Genomic DNA, 26,791 nt, shown 5'->3' on the forward strand with positions numbered 1-26,791 from the left:
ATTTGAAACAAACAAACAAAAAAGAATGATCTCCAGGTTTCTTTTTAATCCATCTCAGTTGAGAATATGTAGATTATGCTACTTTGTGATTGGCTTTAAACTCATCAGGTTCCATATTCTAGAACAGTACAAATGATATGAAAATCTCCAATTCTTGTCAACTGGGGAAAAATTATCCATAATTACCTCTAGCTTAGAGTATGTTTTCTTTTTTTTGAGATTTAATAATTTTATTTCTATTTTTTTCCTTGATTATCATGCCACTCAGGCTTTCTATTTCTTAGAATCAATTTTGATCATTTCCTCCCTCCCCAGGAAACCATCCAATTCTAAGTTACTCTGCTCCAGCTGTTCACATGATTGATTTTTAATTTGCTAATATTCTGTATATCTATTATTATATTACTATTCTGAGCTACACTTTTATTTACATAATTTCTCCCCTTCCATTGTAATTAAAATTTCCATAAGTTTGTCTCTTTTTAAAGAACCAGTTCTGACAAATCTACAAATTCCACAGTTTTCTACTTGTATTTCTTTATAACTGCCTTATTTATACTTTCTTTAAAGTTTTTATTCTTTTTCTAGCTTCTTGGTATAAAAAATTAATATTTTTTTCCAAAAACTTTAATTATATATTTTTCTATGTCAATCTTTGTAAATGGATTATTTATAAAGGTCTATAAAGGTACATTAATTTCTGGTTAAATCAAATATTCCATGCATCCTTGAAAGGATGTTTTTTATTTGTATGATATTAATATAATATGTATTATATTATATGTTAATTAAAATATTTAGGTAATTTCATCCCTTTAAAAATTACTTCTGTTTAAGAATAATAATGTGTTGAAATGTGTTATTTTCTTTCTTAATATTTCCAGTGCTTTTGCTATGTATATTTTGATGTTTCCTTAGCACATGCACTTTCATTACTATCAAATCTCCACTCCCAGTTAGTGTTTCTCAGTGACTGGCAGCATCAGCCTCACCTGGGAATTTCTTAGAAATGCAAATCCTCATGACCCAGCCCAGACTTAAAAAATCAGAAACTCTGTGGGTGGGGCCCAGGGATCTGCTTATTAACAGAGCCTCCAGGTGATTCCGAAGCAGCTTAACTCAAAGGATCACAGATCTATATCCGCTGTTCTAGCAGTAAAAGATGATTCTAATGACTTGGTTAACAGTTACTATAAGCGCCCTACTTTCTTTCTTGTTTCTTTTCCTGACATATTTTTGCATTTTATTATTGAATATAGCAAACCAGTGAATTTTATTTTGTGATCAAATTTCAGAAATTTTAACTTTTTTAAACAGTAAAGTTTAAGCTTTTTACATTTACTCTCATACTTATTATATTTGGTCTCTCTAATGCCATTGGAGCTTCCCTGGTGGCTCAGTGGTAAAGAATCTGCCTGCCAATACTGGAGACACGGGCTCGATCCCTGGGTTGGGAGGATCCCCGGGAGAAGGAAATGATAACCTGCTCCAGTATTCTTGCCCGGGAAATTCCATGGACAAAGGAACCTGGCAGACCCACAGGGTCACAAAAGAGTCAGACACGATTTAGCGACTCAACAACAACAATGCCATTTTATGCTTTCTGGTTTTTGTTTCTTTGATATTTCCTTTCTGTTCTAGTATTCTATAGATTAAACTTTATGTTACTCTTCTAAAACTTTTGAAAATCTAGTCGTGAATTGCATGTAAAACTTTCAAAAGCACTCTCAAATCTATCTTTATTTACCAAATACAAAGACTCTCGTTTTTCCTGTAATCTATTAAAGACAAGAAAATCAGCAGCTGTATTTTTCCCTTGCCCTCCGTTCCTTCTTTCATTTTGAATTCAGATAATATCATTTTCTCTGTTAGACATATGAAATATGTATAATTTCTTAATACATAGTCCTGTGCCTCCTGTGCCACTAACATTTATCACTAAATTAATAAATTCAGTGCTCACCGCAGGGTAAAATATGTCTTACTGATCTAGAACACCTTGTTACTAATGTGTTAAGCAGTATTATGTGGGTATTATGTCTCTCCAGGTACCAAACATACCTGACGGTGTCTTCCCTTCATATGAGGCCACAGCATTCTCCAGTAAGTTCTACATCCACTACTACGCTGTTTTCTAACGTTTACTGTTGCCAAGAATTCTGAAATCAATCTACTTTTTGCTCATTTGCCAGAACTGGGTTTTTTCCTTCTTTATCAGGATGCTTGTAAGATTACTTCTTTTTCTTTGAAATTCAATTTTCTTAATTTTTAAAGTTTTCTAATCCATAAATCCTTTTTTCATATTTTCCTCTATTTCCTCTACTCCGTTTGTTCTGGATTCTTTTCCTAGACTGCCTATTAATTATGAAGTTAATTTCTGCTTTCTGTTGCTTATAGAGGTTTCCCTGGTGGCTCAGTGGTAAAGAATCCACCTGCCAATGCAGGAGATGGGGGTTCAATCCCTGGGTGGGGAAGAGTCCCTGGAAGAGGAAATGGCAAACCACCCTAGTATTCTTGCCTAGGAAATCCCATGGAAAGAGAAGCCTGGTGGGCTACATTCCATGGTGTCGCAGAGTCGAACATGACAGAAACGACTAAACAACAACTCTTTTCTATTGCTTACAGATGTCAGTTTGTTTGATATTGCTCTAATATCTTTGCCCCTTTCTTCTGCATTCTAAGAACATCTAAAATTTGTCTTCCACCTCACTTAATTGCTTCTTTTAATAGTATATGGTCTCCACTTTCTTGGTTCCTATATGAACTTTATTTTAGCTTCTTTATTTGTTCCTCTGTTTGCATCCTTTTATTTTCTTATTCCTTTCCCTTCCATAACAGTTTGGTCAGTTAAATAGAAGCAAGTACCTTGTCTATCTTGTTAGGAATTATATTTTTTAATGTATTTCTGGTTTCTCATAAGAAATTTATTTCGGGGGAAAGTGAATTTGCTTAGTCACAGTACATTACCATGCTTCTCTTATGCTGAGAATTTTTCCATAAACCTTATATTGATTTTTTTTTGTTCTCATCTTTATGAAAGAGATAATATACTTGGCCAGGATTGAAGCATTACCAAGAAAGAATTGCCTAGAGACTAGTCAGTGTTTGGGTGATGAGTAGTAAAAGAGGGTGTCCTCTCAACTGCTTCATATTCTATATTCAAATCAACAGGAGAAAAAAGAAGCAACAGGTTATAAATGCAGTGATTCAGCAACCTAGAGATTAAACAGGGCGACTTGTGAAATCAATATCTGTAACATCAAAGAGAGGAAAATACCTCATGCTGTGCCCTCATTGGGTATATTCCTGGTCCTACAATTTTCAGAGCCAGAAGGAAATTAAGGCCCAGAGAAGTCAAGCCATCTCCCCAGCTGTGACACAGTCTAAACTTGAATCCAGGTGTCTGACCTCCAAACTCTACTTTTCTTCTTTCCCATGAATTATCCCTGTTTTCTCTGGGGTCAATTCTGTTATTGCATTATGATTTTTTGCTTCTTTTCTTCATGCATCTGGTGATCAGTGGTTGTATTCATATTGCTGAATAAAGGACTAGGTTGATTAATGATTAATGATGAGTGTGTGCTTGCTCAACCATTACCAGCGTTCCCCTCCCTACCCCTTAGGGAGAGGCATGAACGTGGGCTCTCCCTCTGCAGGTGGAGTGTGTTCACTGGGAAGCATCTCTTTAAGGTGTGAGGGTGCGGAACAGACAGGCAGCAACATCTCCAACGGCCACTGGCCCCAATGTCAAGATAAAGAAAACTGGTAAAATTTGTGCGGCCTGGCCTCTTGCATGCAGATTTCTTGATTTCTTCAGAAAATATGCTTCTTCTCTTCAGCCTTAGATGGAAAGGACACCCACTCTGCAGGTGGATTTAATGGGGGAAAGGAGGGAAGTTTAAAAGTTGAACCAGCCAGCCACCCTACAGACTTTTTTTCTTAATTAATCTCTGTTGTTGTTGGAGTTGGCTGTGTTCCTCCATACTGTTGACTTTGGGAGGTGGGCAGGCTCCCCTTCCCGAAGAAACCTGCCTCCACTCTGTTCTGCTGCTGTCTCTAGGGCGAGAATGAGCCCTGGCCCTGTCCATTCTGGCTAGCCCATGAGTTTAAACTCAATCTGCCTTCTATTTTTTAGAAATGCTTCAAAATATTTGCTGCTCTAATACGCCACACTACTTTCTCACTTTAATGATTCATGCTGATACTCTTAAGGGTGAAAGGGGTTGAACGCTTGTGCTCAGTCTGTCTTCATGAACTGAAACCTGGGCAGAGAACTTCCAACAATTAACGGAACAGACAGAGAACTGCAGAGAATATTAAGAATACTATTTTACTGTAAATGGGTGCAGCCACTATGGAAAACAGTATGGAAGTTCCTCAAAGAACTAAAAATGGATTTGTCATATGATCCAGCAATCCCATTCCTGGGCATATATCCAGAGACAACCGTAATTTAGAAAGATACACGCACCTCTATGTTCATTGCAGCGCTATTTACAATAGACAAGACATGAAAACAACCTACATGTCCACTGACAGATGAATGGATAAAATTGTGGTGTATAAAAATAATGGAATACTACTCAGCCATAAAAAAGAATGGAACAATGCCATTTGCTGCAACATGGATGGACCTAGAGATTATTATACTAAGTGCAATAAGGCAGAAAGAAAAAGACAAATACCATATGATATCAATTATGTGGAATCTAAAATGACACAAATGAACTTATCTACAAAACAGAAATAGACTCACACAGAGAATAGACATGGTTGCCAAAGCAGTAGAGAGGTGGGGAAGAGACTGACTGAAAGTTTGGGATTAGCAGGTGCAAGCCATTATATATAGAATGAATAAACAAGGTATGACTGTATGGCACACAGAAGCATATTCAATATCCTGTAGTAAACCATAATGGAAAAGAATATGAAAAAGAAGATATATATATATATATATATAATTGAATCACTTTGCTATACAGCTGAAATTAACACATTGTAAATCAACTATGTTTCAATAAAAACTTTTTAAAAGAATATTATTTTAAGATACTTTAAGTGCCTTAAAATAATATATTTTATTCTAAAATTTAAAATTTTATAATTATGTGTCATAATCCTGGATATTCTATAAAAATTGTTCTATGAATTCTATAAATTTTATAATTTATATTTATATATTTTATGTATTGATAATTTATATTTTATATAAACTATTTAAAATTCCGTATTTTTTAAAGTACCATATAATTTTTCCATAATGATAAAAGAATGTTTTAAGAGTATGTTGGGAAAATATCAGAATAGTGGCTTAAAACTCTGCCCCAAAATTCTATAACTATGTTGGCGACATGTTAATCAGATTTATTGTAGTGATCATTTCATAATATATACAAATACTGAATACAAATACAACATTATGTTGTATACTTGAAACTAATATAATGTATGTCAATTACACCTCAATAAAAAAATAAATCTAAGTCAGAGGAAGACAAATACTATATGATATCACTTACATGTGGAATCCAAAATAATACAACAGACTACCAAATATAACAAAAAAGAAGCAGACTCAAAGATATGGAGAACAAGCGAGTGGTCACCAGTGGGGAGAGGGAAGGGGGAAGGGGCAATAAGGGGGTGGGGGAAAAGTATTATTAGAGAATACATTTAATAGATATAACTTATAATTTACACAATAGCCTAAGATATTGACAGATCAAGTTAAAATGAAGCTATTTTCTCATAAAGAACCATTTTGTAAAAGTAAAATAAAAATAAAAATTTAATAATAATAATTTTAAAATGAAACTCTGTCCCATGAAGCCCTGAGGTTCAGCAAAGGTAGCTCAAGGATGAAAGAGGAGGATGAGAGAACGGACTCCCAGTGTCCCCGCCCTACTTCAGAAACAGTACCACTCTTCCTGCCACTCTCATCTATTTCATATATATGAGATTTTGTATATGATTTTATCTGAAAAATGGTCACCATTGCCTAAAAGAACTGTTTGAAACACATTGTATTAGAAGCTTTATATTTGGTTTATTTGGGACACTGTGATTTGTAAACAGGCCTTTTTGCTTATTTAATAATCACTAAATTGGCTTCTTTCAACAATCACAATTTATCTCATTCTAGCCTTTGGAACGTGTGTTCTCCTTGATTGCATCACAGGTTTCTCCTGCCACCTGGTGGCAACATATGTCTATTGCAGGGGCAATGTCTAAATTTACCTGGTATCTGCTGAAGTTGCAAATACAACTCAAAGCTATTCTTAGAGATTTTTTAAAACATCCAATTACAAGTTACAAGACAATTCTACATATCGTTTTTTCCTCCCACCAGCTTTCACACTGGGTATTCATATTCTTTCCTATTTTCAGCAGAGAAAGAAGCAGCTCAAGAGCTAAGAAATTGACCTTAGATGATAGCCAGACAATTAATGGGATTAGAACTCAGCCCCAAACTTGCAACAGCCATGAGTGACAGCTTTGTGACAATCTTTAAGGTCTTAAATCTAGAAAGATATTTGGGCTGGAGGTACAATATTGGTGACCATCAGAATAGAAGAAATATTTGAAGGTCGATCAAAACTTGAAACCAAGAAAAATGACACAGTGGGGTTCCAATAAACAAACCAAGATGGCCTGGCTTAGGGGCAGCAGGTTAAAGAAAAGGAAGCTCACACTGCCAGCAGTCTGAAGTCACCATCTGAAGAATGGACATCTTTGTCTAATATGTGAAAATGCATAGTAAGAAGGAGGAGGAGGAGGAAAGAGAGGAAGGGGCAGGGGAGACATAGCCCTACTCTCCAAGGTCTAGGTCAAATCGAAATCTCTAGCCCGTGTTTGTTATGAGAAACACAGATGTGACAAAAGTAACAGTGAAGTATGACTGCTCACAGCCTCTTTCTTACCCCTCATTCCCTAAGCGATTATTTCTTGCCAATTATTCAATCCGTCCCTGGACATTTTTATGAATAGTGGGGTAATCAGTAAGGGAGGGGATGTACGAAGGAGAGGACAGCTCTTCAAAGGAAAAGGAGAATTAAAAGCAGAAAAGGTAAAGAAGAACAAATGGAAAGAATGTATCCAGACATGAGAGACCTGACAAGCTGGGTTTAGAGCTTGGGGTGGGAAAGCAGTGACGCTTTGATGGAGTGTGTTGTATGGGAGATTAGTAAAGAGAGAATCTAGCTGGGCATAGCCTCAGATGGGTCCCAGGTAGGAGCAGTCACACAAGCAAGACAGCAAGTCACGAATCCAGGCAGATGACCAGAGGTGCACAAAGGGCCACAGGTCAAAATTCCTGAGGAAGGGCCCAAGGCCAGTGTGACTTTGAGGTGTATGAAGTCTATGACGGAAACCAGCTCGTCAGCAGAGATGGATCCTGAGCAATAGATGCCAAAGAGAAAGGGTCATATTCCACTGAACAAAGGAGAGAAGGAGATTGAAAAAACCTTCTGACATATTAAAGTGCAATAGGAGAGAGCTCTGTCCAGGCTTCAGGGCACAGCTCTGCCGTTTTCTAACTGATGAACTTGGAGACTTCCTCCCCTCTCTGAGCTTCCATACATGCTCTGGATGGTGAGATGTGGCTGGTGATCTCTGAGGGCTCTTTGGCCCTGACTCTCAGCGTCAGCACCTCACTGAGCTGCAGGCACTCTAGCTGTCTCCTTCCCCCCAGGACAGGTGAGCCTGAGAGAAGCTGGTCCCCTGTGACTGCTGTTGCCAAGGGGAGTCCCACCACCAGCCCCAACCAGCAGCTTTCTCATCCACCACACCCTTCACTGTTGTCTCCCATCTGCCTTTGGCGCATAGCCACACCCCTCAAACACGAGGCTCCAAATCTGCATTCCTCAGCATTCCCCATGCTCTGGGCCACTGCCTCTGTCTGTCCTCTCTCTACCCAAAACAGGAATGTCACCTGCCAAATACTCGTTTATGCTTCTAAATATTTTCTATGACAGGAAGGAGCATTGCTCTCTTCTCTGATTCCTAGGCTCCTAGAACTCTGGAGTTGAATGAGCTTATAATAATTATTTGTCTTCCATTTAAGATGTAATCTCTGTCAGTATTCACTAAATATTTACTAATTCATTTATCAAATGATGTATTAAGTTAATAAACAAATGGATGTGCAATGTTAAGAAATGAACACACTTCTCACTATATTCACTGCCAACATCTTTATCATCTGAATTTTTCTAGTAATTCTTAACTGTTGCCTTATATCTGCCTCCTCGTCCATCTTTCCTCCTTTTAAGACTTTAGACATAATATTTATCAGCGCTCCCTGCTCTACTCAGAGCTCTCCTGAGAGAGTTAAAGGCATCTGCAAAGTCCTGTATGATGAAGGTGATCCCCTGTACCACGGTTTGCCTCCACCACTCCACTCCAGCCACACTGACTTCCTTGCTGTCCTGCAAACATGCCCTAACTCTAACTCTTCTGGTACTCTGCCCCGAAATACCTGCCTGGCTCACCCCCTCACAGCCTTCCACTCTGTGTTCTCATGACATTTTCTCATGGAGGGTTTCCCTGTCCACCATATTTAAAATTTTCAACATGGAATTCCCTACAGCTTCTCCAGCTTTACAATAGGTGACATAATTTACATACTGTATTTACTGTCTCTTCCAGGAAGTTCCATAAGGAGGGGTTTTGGGTCTGTTTCATCCACTGCTACGTCCACCGTAGCTTGGCACACAACATTTGAAATCCCTGGTTCTCAAGTTGTGTGACCACAGCATGGTATCTCATTCAAGTAAGCTAATCCAGCAGCCAAAATGGTTTGAACCTTTTGTTGTGGTCTTTAAAAACTGTGAAGAAGATTGCAATTGTAATCCAAGTAAGGCGTCTTAAAATTTTCCCTTCTACCCTTCATTCTTAGATTCCAGAGCTGCTTCCTCTAAAATGTTCACGTCTCTCTCTGAACCCTCCCCAGGTACCCTGTCCTTGTAAGGTCTTTATTTTCCCTCCTCGTGGAACCATTCTTAGATTCCAGAGCTGCTTCCTCTAAAATGTTCACATCTCTCTCTGAACCCTCCCCAGGTACCCTGTCCTTGTAAGGTCTTTATTTTCCCTCCTCGTGGAACCATTCTTAGATTCCAGAGCTGCTTCCTCTAAAATGTTCACGTCTCTCTCTGAGCCCTCCCCAGGTACCCTGTCCTTGTAAGGTCTTTATTTTCCCTCCTCGTGGAACCATCCCCCCTACATCCTCAGAAGGACTTCTGCTCCCACCACCCAGGACGGCTCCCCACTGAGGGAAGTGGGTCGATTGCTCTAAGAAGCAAGGTTCTCTCGCTCTGTGTGATCTTCCCAAGGTAACTGTAATAAAGAAAGTTTTTGGTAATAAATTTGTCCATTTCTTAAAAATGCAACCTCAGAGAGCAAACAGGCCAGGGTCTCCAAAATGTCCCCAAGGAGTCACTGTATGTGTTAGTTGAGGCACTTGTCGTTAACTTACCTATGAGAGGTGGGGTAGAAGTCAGAGACTCCCCTCCCCTCCAAACTCCAGTCTCTTTTCTGGAGAGTTTGGAGGCTGGGAGACTGGAGCGACTAGCTGGAAGAGAAACTTAGTCAAACCCTGGCAGCCCTGCCCACATGCTCAGGTGCTCCGCTCTCCGTTTGGGAAGTCTGGCTACCGAGAGAAGCAAATTCCAGGGAACAGCCAGGCCACGAAGTTCTCAGTTCCAGAGACCTGGTTATCTCAGTTGGTGGCCAAGACTCTCAAGTTAAGAGAATAGGCACTTACTTGGAGAAAAACCCAAGAGTGACACGACCCCAGAGCTTCTGTCCTTGAATCAGAGGAACTAAAGAACAGGGACCAGAATTACCACCTGCGCCATCACCAGAAGGGAGGGGGAAGAGCTGGGACCAGAGGCGAGCCGAGCACTCAGGAATTCCCTCGAGAGCAAATCTCGTGCAGGAAAGGAGACTGGGGGAGTTGTGACGGGGTCACTTGGTCCCAATCAGGCCTGAGGACCTTGCCTCAAAGCATGTGACCCTAGAGCAAAGCTGCCCTTGGTCAAAATGGACACAAGGTCTGAAGTAGAATGAAGCTACAGGTGGGGGCCGTCAGAGGAGATAGGGTGGTCAGAAAATTCATCTATTTATTCATCCCACAAATATTAATATTGAGTGCCTACTATTGCCAGGTACTCTAGGGGCTGACATCCTAGTCAAGTGATATATCTCTATTTGGGGGACTTCCCTGGGAGACACGGGTGCAATCCCTGGTCCAGGAAGATCCCATGTGCCAAGGGGCAACTAAGTCCATGCGTCACAACTACTAAAGCCCAGGCACCTAGAGACCGTGCTCCACAACACAAGAAGCTACGCAATGAGAAGCCTGTGCACCACAACTAGAGACCAGGGCCTGCTCACCACAACTAGAGAAGGCCTGCACACAGCAACGAAGACCCAGCCAGCGCAGCAAAAAAAAAAAAAAAAACCTCTCTCTGGGACAAGTCAGAACCAGAGAATGTCCCCAGTACCGGCTCGGTCCACGCCTATGGTAACTCTGACAACAAACTGCAGGGAGTCCAGTCGGCTTGCGCTACATATTTATTTTAACCCCAGAAAAAGTTTAACAGCCAAAATAAAATCATAGTGCCTTGAAAAATAAAAGAATGTCCATGGCTGATTTTATTATTGTTATTTCCTAGAACTCTAGGCAGCCTACTCAGGATTCCAGGATTCCACAGAGCACAATTTAAAATCCTTTGTCCTCAGTCAGGCTGACCTTCCAAAAACCAGGTGGGCACACTCTCTATTCCCCGGGCAGCAGTAGCAGGGAGATATATCAAAGCAGAGTGAGCTAGGCTTCATTACGGGAGCTCTGAGGCTAGAACTGGGCCTCCCAGAGGGTCCATGTGGACTTATAAATAGATGCAGTAAAAGAGTAAATAATGAATTTGTGCAATTGGAGGAAAAAGCTCTAAAGCAGTTCTGGTGATGTGGAGACAACCATTTAAAAAACAGTGCCTGTGCACGCATCTCACCCAGCAGATATAATGGCTTCATATACATTCATGAGCTTTGGTCTCCCAACTCTTCCTCTTTTTCAATCACAATCATAAAAGACAAAGAAAAAGTGAGAGGGGAGAGAAAGACAGATAAACTTTAAGGGTCCGAATTGCAAACACAACCTACAGTTTGTAAATTGCTTGGAGACCTTTGGAGGGAGAATCAAGGAAATGAAAAGTAGAACATACAGGAATATTGCTGTTTAGGGGAAAGTCTCTGCTCTGGGCATAAAATCTTGTCTGGAGAATGGCTGAGAGGCACAGTACAGCCTGAACGCAAGATTGCTTTGTATAAAGGACGTGCCTTGTTCTTCACTCTGCATTCCTCTGTCGGCCTCCGGTGGCTGTCTCCAAGGTCATTTATTTGTGCAAGTACCAAGGCTCTATGGTTTTAGTGATATGAAAAAAACAAGGGCCCAGGAGTCCTGGCTCTGCTTGTCAGCTTCTGCTATCCCAACCCTCCCAAGTAAATCTTTTTTTAAAGTGAGATATAGTTGATTTAAGGATATTACATTAGTTTCAGGTGTAGCCCAGGTGGCGCAGTGGTAAAGAATCCTCCTGTCAATGTAGGAGACGCAAGAGATGCGGGTTGGATCCCTGGGTCAGGAAGACCCCCTGGAAGAGGAAATGGCAACCCACTCCAGCAGTCTTGCCTGGAAAATTCCGTGGACAGAGGAGCCTGGCCGGCTACAGTTCATGGGGCTGCAAAGAGTCAGACTTGACTGAGAGACAGCACATGTACCAGGTAGCTCTTCTGAGAGGTCAACCTGCCACAAAGTCAAGAGGTCTCAGAGCTCGAACCGTGGAGTCTGATTTCCCGAGTTTAAATCCTAGCTCAGCCACTTTTTGTTTAACCTGCACTTTCTTCCACAAAAGAGTTAAGGTCATCTGTAAAAAAAAAAAAAAGGCTTTTCAATTCTGTGCATTTGTACACGTGTTGCCTGGTGATTTGGGTAGGGGAATTGATTGTTTTTAGAAATGAACACACACGCACACACAGTGAGGAAATCAGCTGCCAGTAACTTGAGGTCAAGTTATTGTTATGTGCTAGGGTCTTGTGTCCTCAAAGTCAAGTGCGCGGTCTAACTTCAGCGGCAAGGAATTGAGCAGCGCGGCCGAAAGGGATGAACGAGAGATCACAGTCCAGCTTCCGTTTCCACACCAGGCTGTGTGCTTAGACCAAAGGCAGCCGAGAGGCAAGCAGCCAGCTCAGCAGGGTCACGAGGCTCGGGTGCCCCTTCCCTGTGAGTGAGACTGACCCCAGGCCCTGGCAAGCTGTGAGGGGGCTCGGGGCTGCCGGAGGAGCAGCTCTTCAGAAGAGATGTGAGATGAAGGTCGTGCCCATTTGTGTTGAGCCCTGGCCTCGCTGCAGCGCTGAGTAGCCTTGGCCCAGGGCCAGCTTGGATAATTACATTTCACCTGCCCAGACTCCCCCGTGGCTTCCCCTGAGAGGCATATTCCTCTTCCACGGCTGCCGTGATCCAGAACATAAATACTCTCTCAAAGGCAGTATTCTATGCCTGGGCAGCTGAGGTTTTGTTCCTTAAAAGGAAAATCCTCTTGTAACTACATACTTACTCTCATTCCTTCATTCCTTCGGCAAATAGTTATTAAGCAGCTACTTAATAAGTGCTAAGCACAGTGCGGAGAGCTGGAGTGAGGAAATGAGTAAGACAATAAATTCTCTGGCCCTGAAGCAGCTCACAGTCTAGCAGGGAAACCATCAGGATGAATGGTGAATGTCTTTTAAAATGGAATCTAGCAAGAGAACCAAAAAGAAAGATTCCAGATCTGCATAGAAGAGTTAAGGATGGTTTCCAGGGTTGGCGATGTGGGAACTGAGCTGTTAACTAGAACCTCAGTAAGCACATAATGAGTAAGAACATGCAAAGCAGCGGACAAGAAGATATGCAGAGCAAGAGGGTATGAAAGAGCTTGGAACTGACAGAAGACAGTGGCAGAAGCATACGGTATGAGAGGGGTAGGAAGAAGAGGGGAGGCTGGAAACGGAGTCTCTGGAAGAAGTAAAGAGCCTGGAATATCACAGTAAGGATGTGTTTGCAGCACTTGAAGTTAATTTTAAGCCTTGGAGCAACCAGTCCATCCATGTTTTATAAAGTCACTCTGTAGCAGTGTGGAGAGGAGAGTGGGGAAACTAAAGAGCAAAGATCAGAAACATCAAAAACATGGCACTCTCCTCCTAAACCCAATAAGAGGTAGTGGGAGAGAGGGGCAGACAGATACAAGTGTTCAGGATGGGAAATCAACAGGTTCCTAGAGCCTGGTTGGATGAAAAGTGAGAGAGTAAAAGAATCCAGAAGAATGGGCAGCTGGGTGGATGGTGGGACTATTAACCAAGATGCCACAGGAAGGAGGCAGGGCAGGGGGCATGAGGGGCTCAGGCGGGGGCCACAGAAGGCAGCCACGAATGTAGGTCTGGGCTCATGAACTCACAGAAGTTCTCTGCAAGCACCGTCGGCTGCATTTTATCAACAAATTTATCTCTGGAGTTTCTACACCTGGGTCCACAAACCTGAGCTACCAATCCCTGAGAGGGCATGTTAAAACACATATTTCTGGACCCCATCCCAGAGTTTCCGATTTAGAAGATCTAGGGTTCCCTCCCCAAGAATTATATTTCTAGCAAATTCCCTGTGATGCTGATGCACCTGACCTGGATGTCACACAAGAACCTCTACTCTAGACTTTTGTATGGGCTGTTTACCCTGCTTGATCTGTGATCGTCTCTGGGTGGGTGGAGATGATAAAAAATGTTCCTTTTTACCAGCAGGATTTCAAGGATTCAGTTCTAACCCTTAAGAACAAGTGTTTGTATTTAGTGGTGCTTAATCTCCCATTTTTTTCCTCAAATGACAGGGTTTTAAAAAGCATTAGCCGATAATAATAGGTAATGTGTTTTTTTGAAGGTCAGCTATATGCCAGGCATCATGCCAAACATTTTTCATACACTGTCTCATTTAGTCCCATGGAAGTGAGTACCACTAGAATTCCCATGTCTCAGGTGAGGATAAGAGCTAAGTAAGTGAAAGTCACTCTCTATGCAACCCCATGGACTATACAGTCGATGGAATTCTCCAGGCCAGAATACTGGAGTGGGTAGCTTTTCCCTTCTCCAGGGAATCTTTCCAACCCAGGGACTGAATCCAGGTCTCCCACATTGCAGCCGGATTCTTAACCAGCTGAGCCAGCAGAGAAGCCCAAGAATACTGGAGTGGGTAGCCTATCCCTTCTCCAGAGGAACTTCCCGACCCAGAAATCAAACCAGGGTTGCCTGCATTGCAGGAGGATTCTTTATCATACTGACACAGTTAAAATCAACCCAAGGTCAAGTTATTAAATGGCAGATTTACTAGAGACTACGCTCCAATACTATAGTTTACCACACCCTTCAGCATCCTATATTTTGTTCTATAAAATAGGTTAGCTATTTCATAGAATAAGACCAGAATTTTTCCACATCCTATTATGTCATTAGCCTACAGTGGTTTCCTGAATCTGTTTGCAAAAATCTGCCAGCACATAGCTGGCAGACACGATGGAGTGTTAACAATCATCTTTCAGCTTCTTAATAACCCTTGTGCATTGAACAATCAAGAAAATGGAAGGGTCAAGTGGAAAGCAACGCCCTGTAGTGCTATGATTGTGTTTGAGGATTTTCTGTGATGACGCCTGGGGGATACATGGGCATCCTCAGCATATTAGAGTGTAAGAACCTCTCACAACATCTGTTCCAACAACATCTCTAGACAGTACATGCAGTATCATCCTTAAAAGACAATGTTCAGAAAGCCCTAAGCCGTTGTTAAGATTTTTTTTGGCCACCTCCAAAGAGGAAAGCAAACAAAGCAAGCAATTCAAGTCCCAGCTCTCTATATGCAGATCAATTGGTTATTTAGAATCTAGTAGTTATTTAGCCACTAGGTTACACGCCTAAACTGTGGGACAGAATGTGCCCTATGAGACTATACGGCATCAGAGATTTGTGACCTCGGACTTCCCTGGAGCTCCAGTGGTTGAGTCCACCTGCCAGGGCAGGGGACACGGGTTTGACCTCTGCTCAGGAAAGATTCCACGGTCTATGGGGCAACCAACCCCAGGCGCCACAACTACTGAAGCCCACATGCTCTAGAACCCAGGCAACACAAGAGAGCAGCCCCTGCTCACCCCAACTAGAGATAAAGTCTGCGCACAGCAACAAAAACTCAGCCAAAAAAAAAAAAACCAAAAAACTGTGACCTGTATCCCAGGGTTATTTTAATGTAAATTCCTAAAAGCTGGGGATTATGAGTATGGCTGCTTGAGGAAGCCACATGGATCAGGGCACCCCTCTTGTGAGGACATGAAACTCTTTAAAGGGCATATGTGAGTGCCCTTCTGGAAAAGACAGTGCTAAAGAAAATTTCAGGGGGAGGACCCTCCCCAAGCTGTCCCAGAACCAAGCCTGACCCAGACAGTCCGAGGCTCACAAGCAGGGTTCCTGGGATTAGGTTTGTTGTCGCAGACAAAGAATTCCCAAGGTAAGCCTTCATATGTAAGCCTTCTCCCAAATCTCTGTCCATATTACTGGATTTCAATATCAGCACGAACCTGGGCCTGACTCTCAGTTCCTGAGGCTCAGGTCTGGAAGTCTCACTCTGCTTGATTCCAGGAGCCCTCCCATCCTGTTTTCCAGGGCCTAGGCACTAGTATCTGTAACAGTCCCACCACCAAAATTATCTCCACGCCTGCAGCTGGCTAACATCTTACTTCAGACTGGGCAGAACAGCACTGACAGAATGCTGCCTCCTGTCTGAATTCCAGCAAAATCTTGGCTTTAGCTCCTGCTGCCTTGCTCCAGACACTACAACACTGCCCGCTGGACACATCTGTGTCCAAGGTTGCTGGTTCTCACCAAATTCATCTCCTCTTCTTGGGCACATAGTCCAGTCTCCTTCAGCTAGATGTGGCTGTATCATTCAGTTTCACCAAAGGGAAATGAGACATGGTATTTCAAGTTTAGCTCATAAAAACCTTTTATGTGCCTCTTTCCCCTTCCAGGGCAACCTTGAAAGTTGTTTATTTAAAATGGCAAAGTTGTGCTCACTTTAGCAGTACATAAACTAAAAATTGGACTGATACAGAGTTTAGCATGGCCCCTGCACAAGGATGGCACCCAAATTTGTGACGCCTTTCACTTAATCTATAATGGAATATAATCTGAGGGAAAAAAATAATTGAATCACTTTGCTACTAAAACACAATATTGTAAATCAACTATACTTCATTTGTTTTTTTAAACTGCAAAGTTTATCAGCCTGGCTCTCTGAATGCCTGTGCAAAGCATTGTTCTCCACCAACTTGAAATGTCTTGAACTCTTCTTGGAACTGAAAATCAACCTGAAAGTATTTGAGCCATTATACATTCTGGAAACTTTGGTTACTGCAGTTGGCCCAACCAACGAATACAAGTGGATCAACTCCCAATTCACTAAATACCCTTTGGAGAATCATCCACGAGTACCCTCCTCCTAGATGAGTTAACCTCCCTGGCCCTGCACTCAGTCTCCGCTTGCTGGCTTCTCTTACCACGCATGTAAGATCCCAGCTTCTTATCTGCCAGTCCCATCTAAATATGCATAGCAGTCTATGAACTCAGGGATGGAAAAGCTGGATTTAAGGCAAGGAGATGAGGATGCATACACACGCACAGCCCTGAGCCTGTTTCTCTCAATCCACTCATCCAGGAGTGGCTTGACTGGTATCCCTCAGTGAGGGAATGCAAGCCTGTAACTTCAGTTTTCACTCTGTGAAGAGATGACAGGATCCAAAAGAATTCCAATCAACATATTACTCACTTCCCTTGCTTTTCTAGAGTAGTTTGCTGTTGCTATTGTGATAGATGTGGAAATTGCCTTCTTTAGGGTAATTAGGAACTTCTGAAACCAGATGGAACTTCTGTTAACCCAGGTTATAAACACTGTTAGCAGTGTTCTGGATCCCTATCTGAAATATACTCTTCCGGCCATGCTTGAGAGGCTTAGAACCTGAACCAGAAGAGTGCAGAGATGAGACACAAGGGAGAAGCACAGGGAACACAGGTAAGACCAGTGAATTATCATGACCATGGGCCAATTGTTGCACTTTATTTGTCATGAAGGGAATTCCTTGATCAGAAGAAATGCTATGTGGAATACTATGGTGTATATAAGGCATTCTGTAAACCCAAGGATGATAGTTTTGGCAGAAGCATTGCATTTGGGGAAACCAAATCCATGTCCAAAGTGTCTGTCCCCGTAAGAGCAAAGTGCTGCCCCTTCCATGGTGGAAGCAGTCCAATGTAATCAAACTGGTGCCATGATGTAGGCTTAGTACTGTTCTCTATGGCTGGCAGATGGGGCATTCAGCAGCAGCTACAGTCAAGATGGCTGTGGAGAGAAGGCCATGTTGTTGAGCTCATACATAACCTCAATATAAATTGAGGATTGGCCTTTCCACTTTTTGAAAAAAAGATTATTGGAATTTTTATAGGGATTACATTTGGGTCTGTAGAGTGCTTTGGGATATATATAACAATATTGAAGTCTTCTAATGCATGAACATGGACTATCTTTCCATTTATTTGGGTCTCCTTTCATTTCTTTCAGTGAGGTTTTGTGTCTTCTTAAATTTGCTGAAATTGTTCTGTGGCCTAACATATGGACTATGATGGAGAATGTTCCATATACCTTTGAGAAGTATGTTCTGCTGCTGTTCAAATATTCTATATTTGTCTATTAGGCCCATTTCCTCTATAATGTTGTCCAAACCCACTGTTTTCTTATTTACTGTCTATACAATCTATGCATTGTTAAAAATAGAGGATTGAAGTTCCTACTATTATTATAGCATTTCTTACTCCCTTCAGACCTGTATTTGCTTCATATACTTAAGTGCTCTCATGTTGGGTGCATATAAATATGTTATATCCTCTTAATGAATTGAATATCCTCTTAATGAACTGACCCCTTTATCATTAGCTATTGACCTTGTCTCTTGTTACTGAACTTACAGTCTATTTTGTCTGATGTAAATATAGTTACCCCTGGTCTCTTGAGTTCTACTTACATGAAATATCTTTTTCTGTTTCCACTTTCACCATATGTGTATCCTTAAAGCTTAAGTGAATCTTTTACATGCAGCATATAGTTGGGTCTTATCTTCTTATTCATCTAGCCACTCTATGACTTTCCATTGGATAATTTAATCCACTTACAAGTTATTTTTTGATGACTTACTAATCAAGCGAGGACTTACTAATGACATCTTATTGTTTTCTGGATGTTTTGCAGTTCCCTTATCCTTTCCTCTTCTCTTGCTGCTTTCCTTTGTGAACTGATAATAATTCTTCATTTTGATATGCTTTGATTCTCTAAGCTTTAGTTTATCTATTGTAGGTTCTGCTTTGTGGTTACTATGAGGCTTACATATTTTATAGATATACCAGTCTATTTTACACTGATAATGATTTATCTTCAATTATATACAAAACTACTTTTACTTCCCCTTTCATGTTTTCAATATCACAATTTACCTTTTCATATTATGTATTGATAAATTATTATTTTTAATACTTTTGTTCTTTAACATTTACACTGGAGTTAAGTAGTTAACACATCACTATATTACAGTATTAGGGTATCCTGATTTTGACTACATACTTACGTTTTCATGTATATTTTCACACTACTAATTAACATCTTTTCACATTTTCATGTTATTAATTAGCATCTTTTCATTTCGGCTTGAATAAGTTCTTCCAGCATTTTTTACAAGGCAGGTCAGTGGTGAGCCACTCCCTTCAGCTTTTGTCTGGGAAAGTACTTATATTGCCTTAATTATTGAGATACAACTTTGCCAGTGAGATATTATTGGCTGGCAGTTTTTTTCTTTCAGTTGTATCTATTTTCTTTCAGTTGTATATATTTCACTTTGAATGTACCATACTACTCTCACATAGCCCTCAAAGTTTCTGCTGAGAAATCTGCCAGTAGGCCTATAGGAGTTCCCTTATAAGTACAACTTTCTTCCCTCTTGATGGTTTTAAGATTCTCTTTTTGTCTTTAATTTTTGACAGCTTTCTTATAACGTGCCTTGGAGAATATCACTTTAAGTTGGGACTGTTTGGTGACCTACAAGCTTCATGAATTTTAATATCCAAATTGTTCCCCAGATTCGGGACATTCTCCGCTGTTATTTCTATAAATAAACTCTTTCTTCTTCTACCTCTCTTCTTCTGGGACTCCAATAATTCATAGATTGCTTCTTTTTAATGTTGGTCAATTTACACTTTTAGCATAATAGTAGCTAATCATTTCCCCACCCTAGCCCTCTTGCCAGGCATCCACACATGTGTTCCAGGAATAATCTGCACACAACTTGCAGGAGCCAGGGCTGGCAAAAAAGACTGCCTTCCAAATATCAGGGATCTATGCTTTGCTTGCTGACTGAGGTTTTTGATCACAAAGGTGCAAAGTAGGCAGCCATTTTTGTTTCACCACTCCCCGCCTCCCCAAATAACTTGTAAGGGATATAAAGGACCAGTGCCCTTTTTCCTCTCTTCATTTTTCTCTCTTTGCCCTTTTAGGATCCAGACATTAAGGGTTGGACATTTAAAAACAATTGCATCTATGGAAGAAATAAGAAAGTGACTGTGCATGCCCCATAAAAGGCACAGGCTGAAAACAGACATGAGAACACCTTATGTTTATACCTTGGGCTAATTCCTAACACAAAAATAATCTGCAACAAACACAAGACAAAACAAAATAATAAACAAAAACAATTTCTTATAAACCACCAAACCCTAGGAAAGGGGGAGAACCTGATTTGCATTTACAACATTATTAGATCTAAATGTCCAGCTGTCAACAAAATTCACAAAAGAAACAGAAAAGTGTGGCTCATTCAAAATAAAAAAATAATCAGAAACTGTCACTGAAACAGACCTGGTGGCAGATTTACGAGATAAAGACTTTAAAAAAGTCTTAAAGATGCTCAAAGATCTAAGAGAAGATGTGGAAAAGCCAAGACAACAATGTGTAAAAAAAAAAAAAAAAAAAGGAAATATCTATAGATGGAAAAGCTAAAAAACAAAAAGAAATTCTGCAGCAGACAAGTACAATAATTGAAATTTAAAATTTACTTGAGAGAGGCAAAGACAAATTTGGACAGGCAGCAGAAATTATCTGCAAAATTGAAGATAGGACAATGAAAATTATTAGAACAGAAAGAAAAAAGACTGCAAAGTGAACAGAGCCTTCTTGACTACCGTCTAGCAGAACATTATCCACATTGTAGAAGTCTCAAATGGAAAAGATAACAAGAAATAAGAGACAGCATTTGAAGAAAAAATGGTTGAAAACTTCCCAAATTTGATGAAAGACATAAACATTCAAGAAGCTCAATGATCTCCAAGTAAGATCAACTCAAAGAAACTCAAACCAAGACACATTATAATCAAACTTTCAAAAGACAACCTTGAAAGCACCGAGAGAGAAGGGATTCATCACATATAAGGGATACTCAATAATACTGTCAGCAAATTTCTAATTAGAAATGTTGGAGGCCAGAAGAAAACCAACATATTCTAAATGTTAAAAGAAAAAAACTTGATGACCAAAAATTTTACATCCAGCATAAATATCCTTTAGAAGTGAGGGAGAAATCAAGACATTCTTAAATAAACAAAAATTCAGTTTGTTACCACTAAATCCTCCCTAAAAGAAATACTCAAGTGAGCTGCTGTGTGAAATGAAAGGATACTCGATAGTAACTTGAGGTGATATAAAGAAATATAGAACTAATAAAGGTAAATAGATGTATAATGATAAAAGCTGATATTATTGTAATAATGGTGGACAAGTCCACATTTTGTTTTCCACAATGTAAGAGAGTGATATATCTTTTAAAAACAATTATTAGTTCAAAAGTAATATTGTAACTATCATTTGTAACTCCACATTTGGTTTTCTACTTAAAAGCTGATGCATTTATATTAATTATTAGTTTATATTTGGGGGCACATAATGTATAAAGATGTAATTTTATGACATCAACAATCAAAAGGGGTGGAAACAGAGGTATTAAAGAGCAGAGTTTTTATGTTATTGAAGTTTAGATGGTATAAACTCAAATAAGAACGTTATACCTTCAGTATGTTAAATGGAATTTTCATGGCATCCAAAAAGAAAATAGCTGTAGAATATATACAAAAGGAAATGGGAAAGGAACTTAAAACATTTCACTACAAAAAAAATCAACTAAATGCAAAGGAAGACAGTAATGCAGGAAATGATGAATACAAAGTTATGTGGCATGGATGAAACAAACAAAGTGACAAGAGAAAGTCCCTCTACATCACTAATTGCAGGCATATCTCATTTTATTGCACTTTACACATATTGCACTATTTTTTTTTAATTGAAGTTTGTTGGTAACTCTGCATAGTACAAGTCAGTCAGTGTATTTTTCCAAGAGCATCTGCTCATATTTTGTGTCTCTATGTCACATTTCGGTAATTCTCACAAAATTTCAAACTTTTTCATTTTCATTTGTTATGGTAATCTGTGATCAGTGATCGATGATATTACTATTGCAAAAGGATTAATTTTCCAAAAGAGTCAGATGATGGTTAGCATTGTTTAACAATAAAGTAGAAACAGATTAAACTGCCCAATCAAAAGACAGAGATTGGTAGAATGGATTTTAAAAATGATCCAACCATATGCCCTCTACAATAGACTCACTTTAGACCCAAGGACAGAAAGACTGAAAGTGAAAAGATGGAAAAAGGCATGTAATGCAAATAATAACCAAAAGAGAGCATGACAAAATAACTTTAAATCAAAAAAAGTTGTTAAGAGACAAAGAAGGGCATTATGCGTTAATAATTACACATTAAGGCGAGATCCAACAGAGCATGAAGATACAACAATCATTACTGTATTCACTATACTTACATAGCTAATAACAGGCCATCAAAATACATAAAGAAAAAGTTGACAAAATTAACGGGAGAAATAGACAGTTCTATAACAACAGTTGAAGACTTCAATACCCCATACTAAGAATAATATTAACAGAACAACCAAAAAGAAGCTAAGAAAATAGAAGACTTCAACAGCATAATAAACCAACTAGATCTAACAGACATATACAGAATATTCGACCCAATAAGAGCATATACATTCTTCTCAAGTGCACATGGGACACTTTCCAGGATAGAGTATATCTTAAGTCACAAGAGAGTTGAATAGATATTATGCAGTGTATCTTCTCCAATCACAACAGCATGAAATTTAAAAATCAGTAATAGGTTTAAATTGGAAAATCCACAAATTTGTGGAAATTAAATAGCACGTTCTTAAACAATGGACCAAAGGTTAAGTACAAGAGAAATTAGAAAATACTTCGAGACAAATGAAACTAAAACACAACATACCAGAACTTACAGAACAAAGGGAACGCCAGGCAAAGGGAGAATTTTATAGCCCCAAATGCTTACATTCAAAACAAGAAAGATTTCAAATCAACAACCTAACTTTACAACCTAAAAAACTATAAAAAGAACAAACTAAACCCAAGCTAGCAGAAGAAACAAAATAAAAAAGATTGTAGCAGCAATAGACAGAGAACATAAAAATAATAATAAAAAGTAATGAAAACAAACCAACAAAACTTTAGCTAGATGAACTGAGAAAAAAAGAGAAGATTCAAATTACCAAAATCAGAAGTGAAAAGGAATAAGGAAATTCTAAAGGAATTAAAAAGGACTGTAAGAGAGTGCCATAAGCAGCTGTATACCAACAAATTATATAACTTCGATGAACAAATTCCTGGAAACATAAAACCTGCGAAGACTAAATCACAAAGAAATGTAAAATCTGAGAAAACCTGTAACTAGTGAAGAGTAGTAAAAAAAAAAAATCCCAACAAAGAAAGCCCCAGATCTGATGACTTCACTGGTGAATTCTACCAAACACATAAAAGAACTAATACTAATCCTTTTCACACTTTTCCAAAAAATTAAAGATGAGGCAACACTTCCTAACTCATTCTATGAGAGGCCAGCATTATCCTGATACCAATGTTAAGCAAAAACACTACAAGAAAAAACAAAACTATAAATCAATATCCCTTATGAACACTGATGCAAAAATCAACAAAACACTTACAAGCCAAAATCAACAGCATACTAAAATGATTGTATACCATGATCAAGTGAGATTTATTCTTGGAATTCAAGGACTGTTGAACATAGGAAACTGATCAATGTAATACACTACATTAATCCCATGAAGGAAAAAAACCCCCACATGATCACCTCAACAAATGCAGCAAAAGCATTTAACAAAACTCAACACATTTTCATGATTTTTATCACGAATAACTATCACTTAATAAACTAGGAATTGGAGGAAACTACCTCAACATAATAAAAGCCATACAGGAAAAACATATAGAGAACATCATGCATGATAGTGAAAGACTGTAAGATTTTACACCAAAGATCAGGAAAAAAACAAAGTTGTTCACTTTTGCCACTTCTTTCAAATATAGTACTAGAAGTCCTAACCAAAGCAATTAGGAAAGAAAAGGAAATAAAAGGCATTCAAAATGGAAAGGAAGAAATAAAACTGTCTCTATCTGCTGATGGTGCTCTATGTAGAAAACTCTAAATATCACAAAAAAGTTAAAAATAATGAATTCATCAAAAAGGCAGGATAAAAATTAAACACAAAAATTAATAGCATTTCTATACACTAAAAAAGGAACAATCTGAAAAGGAAATCATGAAAACAATTCCACTTACAATAGCATCAAAAAAGAAAAAAATGTTTAGTAATTAGCTTAACCAAGAAGGTGAGAGACTTACACAATAAAAACTATAATATTGCTGAAAGAAGTTGAAGAAGACATAAATAAATGGAAACACATCTTATGTTCATGGATTAGAAGTTTTAATAGTGTTGTCAATAATACCCATGACCTACAATAGAATTCCTGTCAATATCTCGATTTCTTTAGAAAAACTCATCCTAAAATTTATATGGAATCTCAAGCAACCCCAAATAGCCAAAACAATCTTGAAACAGAGCAAAGCTGGAATACTTACACATTTCAAAACCTGCTCTTTTGTGACCCCATGGACTGTAGTCTGACAGACTCCTCTGCCCATGGGATTATCCAGAAAAGAATACTTAAGTGGGTTGCAGTCCCTTCTCCAGGGGATCTTCCCGACCCAGGGACTGAACCCAGGTCTCCTGCATTGGAGGCAGATTCTTTACCAGCTAAGCCACCTGGGAAGACCCCAAAACCTGCTACAAACTACAGTAATGAAGAGTGTTAATACTAGCAGACATACAGGCATATACACCCAACTAGATAGAATCGAGCCACCAGGAATTAAACACATATGTGGTCAAATTTTTGACAAGAGTGCAGGGACTGTTCAATGGGGAAAGAACAGCCTTTCTAATAAATGGTGCTGGGAAAACTGAATGAACACATGCAAAAGAAAAAAGCTGAACTCTCCTAACGTTATATGCAAATATTAACTCAAAGTGGATCAAAGGCCTAAATATAACACCTAAAACTATAAAATTCTTAAAAGGAAATATAGGACAGATCTTCATGACACTGGATTTGGCAATCATTTCTTTAATATGACACCAAAGGCAAAGGCAACAAAATAAAAAGTAGACAAATTGGACCTCATAAATATTTTTAAATGTATGCACCAGAATATTAAGAGTAAAAAGATAACCCACAAAATAGGATAAAATATTTGTAAGTCATATATCTGACAAAAGATTTATACAAACAATATATACAGAACTAAAACTCAGGGACGGGGGAAAAGAAAAGAAACGACCAAATTAAAGCATGAACTTGGATAAAATTCATGGCTTGGATAAAGATTTCTTCAAAGATTTACAAATGGCTAATAAGTTCAGGAAAAGATGCTCAAAGTCACTAATCATTTGGGAAATGCAAATCAAAACTACAATGAGATACCACCTCACACTGATCAGGATGGCTACTATCAAAGAAAAAAAAAGAAAACAATGTCTTGAATCAGGTATAAAAACCTAGAATATTTATGAACCTAAATGTCTAGAACCCCAAAGATTTGGTTCAGACAGGGATTGCAACTTAAAAGATTCTGGACAGTTTGGTTTCAAGTCTTTTTTATAAAGAACAACATTAATAACACTGCTCAAGATAAGAAGGCAGGACCAAACCTGAAGCCTCTTGAACACGAACCCACTTTAGAGCGAGACAGAAAAATTTTTAAATATTGTGTTCAACTGAATTTAATTACCACAAAACTTATCATAATACCTACTTGCAATCAGAGGGAAGTATAATGTGAGCTTCTGAGGACTTGTATTCAACTAATAACATGAAAGATCAGATATAAGGTGAATGCAGTAATTGGCATAGTAGTGCAGTAACAACAATGAAAGAATTACTTAAGTGCATGAGTCAGAAGGCCATACAGAGCAACTGAGCTCCTCCATAACAATACCATTATACCACCATAACATCATAACAGTAAAATAAAACACAGTAATAGTGTATTGAAGAGAAGAGACTTCTGAACAAATCTTACTGACCTGTGGTACTTAAATATTATACATAGGAAATGACTGTGGTACAGTATTCTGCACTCCAAACTGCAGAACTCTAGTTATATCCATAAATCAACTAGATGCTTCTCTGTGAAATAATGTTTTAAACATTTTTTCATATACCTTATTTTCTAAACAGTCCTTTAATGTAAGCTGACATGGCAAAGACATGTGTCTTCTAAAATAAACTGTTCTCTTCCTCAGTAATATAACCCCCAAAATACCAGCTGCTCAAAATGAAGACTATAACAAACTAATGTTTCATTAATTTTTGTTATTCATATTTTTATAAAATGAATGCATTTTTCCTTAGGTTTAGACCTCCTGTAATTCTTCCCAGCTGTATACTTCAACATTTTTAAGCTGAATCATTTCCCAAGCATATTATTAGTCCTTTGAATTTTTCCTGTCACTTACACAGGTTTTCATAATACCAAATGTCCTCTGAAAATTTAATCAAGATGTTATGTACTTCTCTTCACATCTCATTAAGATGTCAATGTAACAGTGTTGCTTATCAGCCACTGTAGCCTATTCCTTTCACTTCATATTATCCTCAAGAAAGGTTTCAGTCTACAGTTTATTTTACTGATAGACTGAATTTTTACATCAAACTTCATACAATTACACAAAATATTTCTAAAAATACAAATATTCATTATCAACTTTATTCTCTTTACTAATACATTCTACAGGGGTGAAAATATATCTTAAGTTACTTTATACAGCAGGAGAGTCCCCTCTTCTCCCCACACCAAACCACAATCCCACCATATGAATTGCTTATTTTTATCCCAATTAAATCTTAATTCTCTTTATTAAATGTAGTAAAAAAAAATGATAGTTTTCAACTTCAATTCAGAGTGCCATATAACTTTGTATTGTCATGGATTAGTAGACAGCCATGTAAACAAAGCTATACTGATTTTCAAACTAGACGTATCTGGATTGTATATTTCAATATGGATCACTAACTTCCCAACTAATCCCATACCTAGACTGAGTTTAGAGGATTTTTACTGTCAGATTCTTATTCACCATCCCTTGTAAATACCAAAGTTGTGATAAACCAAGGACAAGCCTACA

General features: G+C 38.8%; 1 non-coding gene across 1 annotated transcript; it reads left to right on the forward strand.

The window, feature by feature from the left end:
- Nucleotides 1-16,129: 16,129 nt before the first annotated feature.
- Nucleotides 16,130-16,234, forward strand: LOC139032518 (U6 spliceosomal RNA). The gene has a single exon (XR_011485059.1). It is a non-coding gene; the product is annotated as a U6 spliceosomal RNA (small nuclear RNA).
- Nucleotides 16,235-26,791: the final 10,557 nt, after the last annotated feature.

The sequence above is a fragment of the Odocoileus virginianus genome, chromosome 31, assembly GCF_023699985.2.
Source record: "Odocoileus virginianus isolate 20LAN1187 ecotype Illinois chromosome 31, Ovbor_1.2, whole genome shotgun sequence".
Taxonomy (NCBI): domain Eukaryota; kingdom Metazoa; phylum Chordata; class Mammalia; order Artiodactyla; family Cervidae; genus Odocoileus; species Odocoileus virginianus.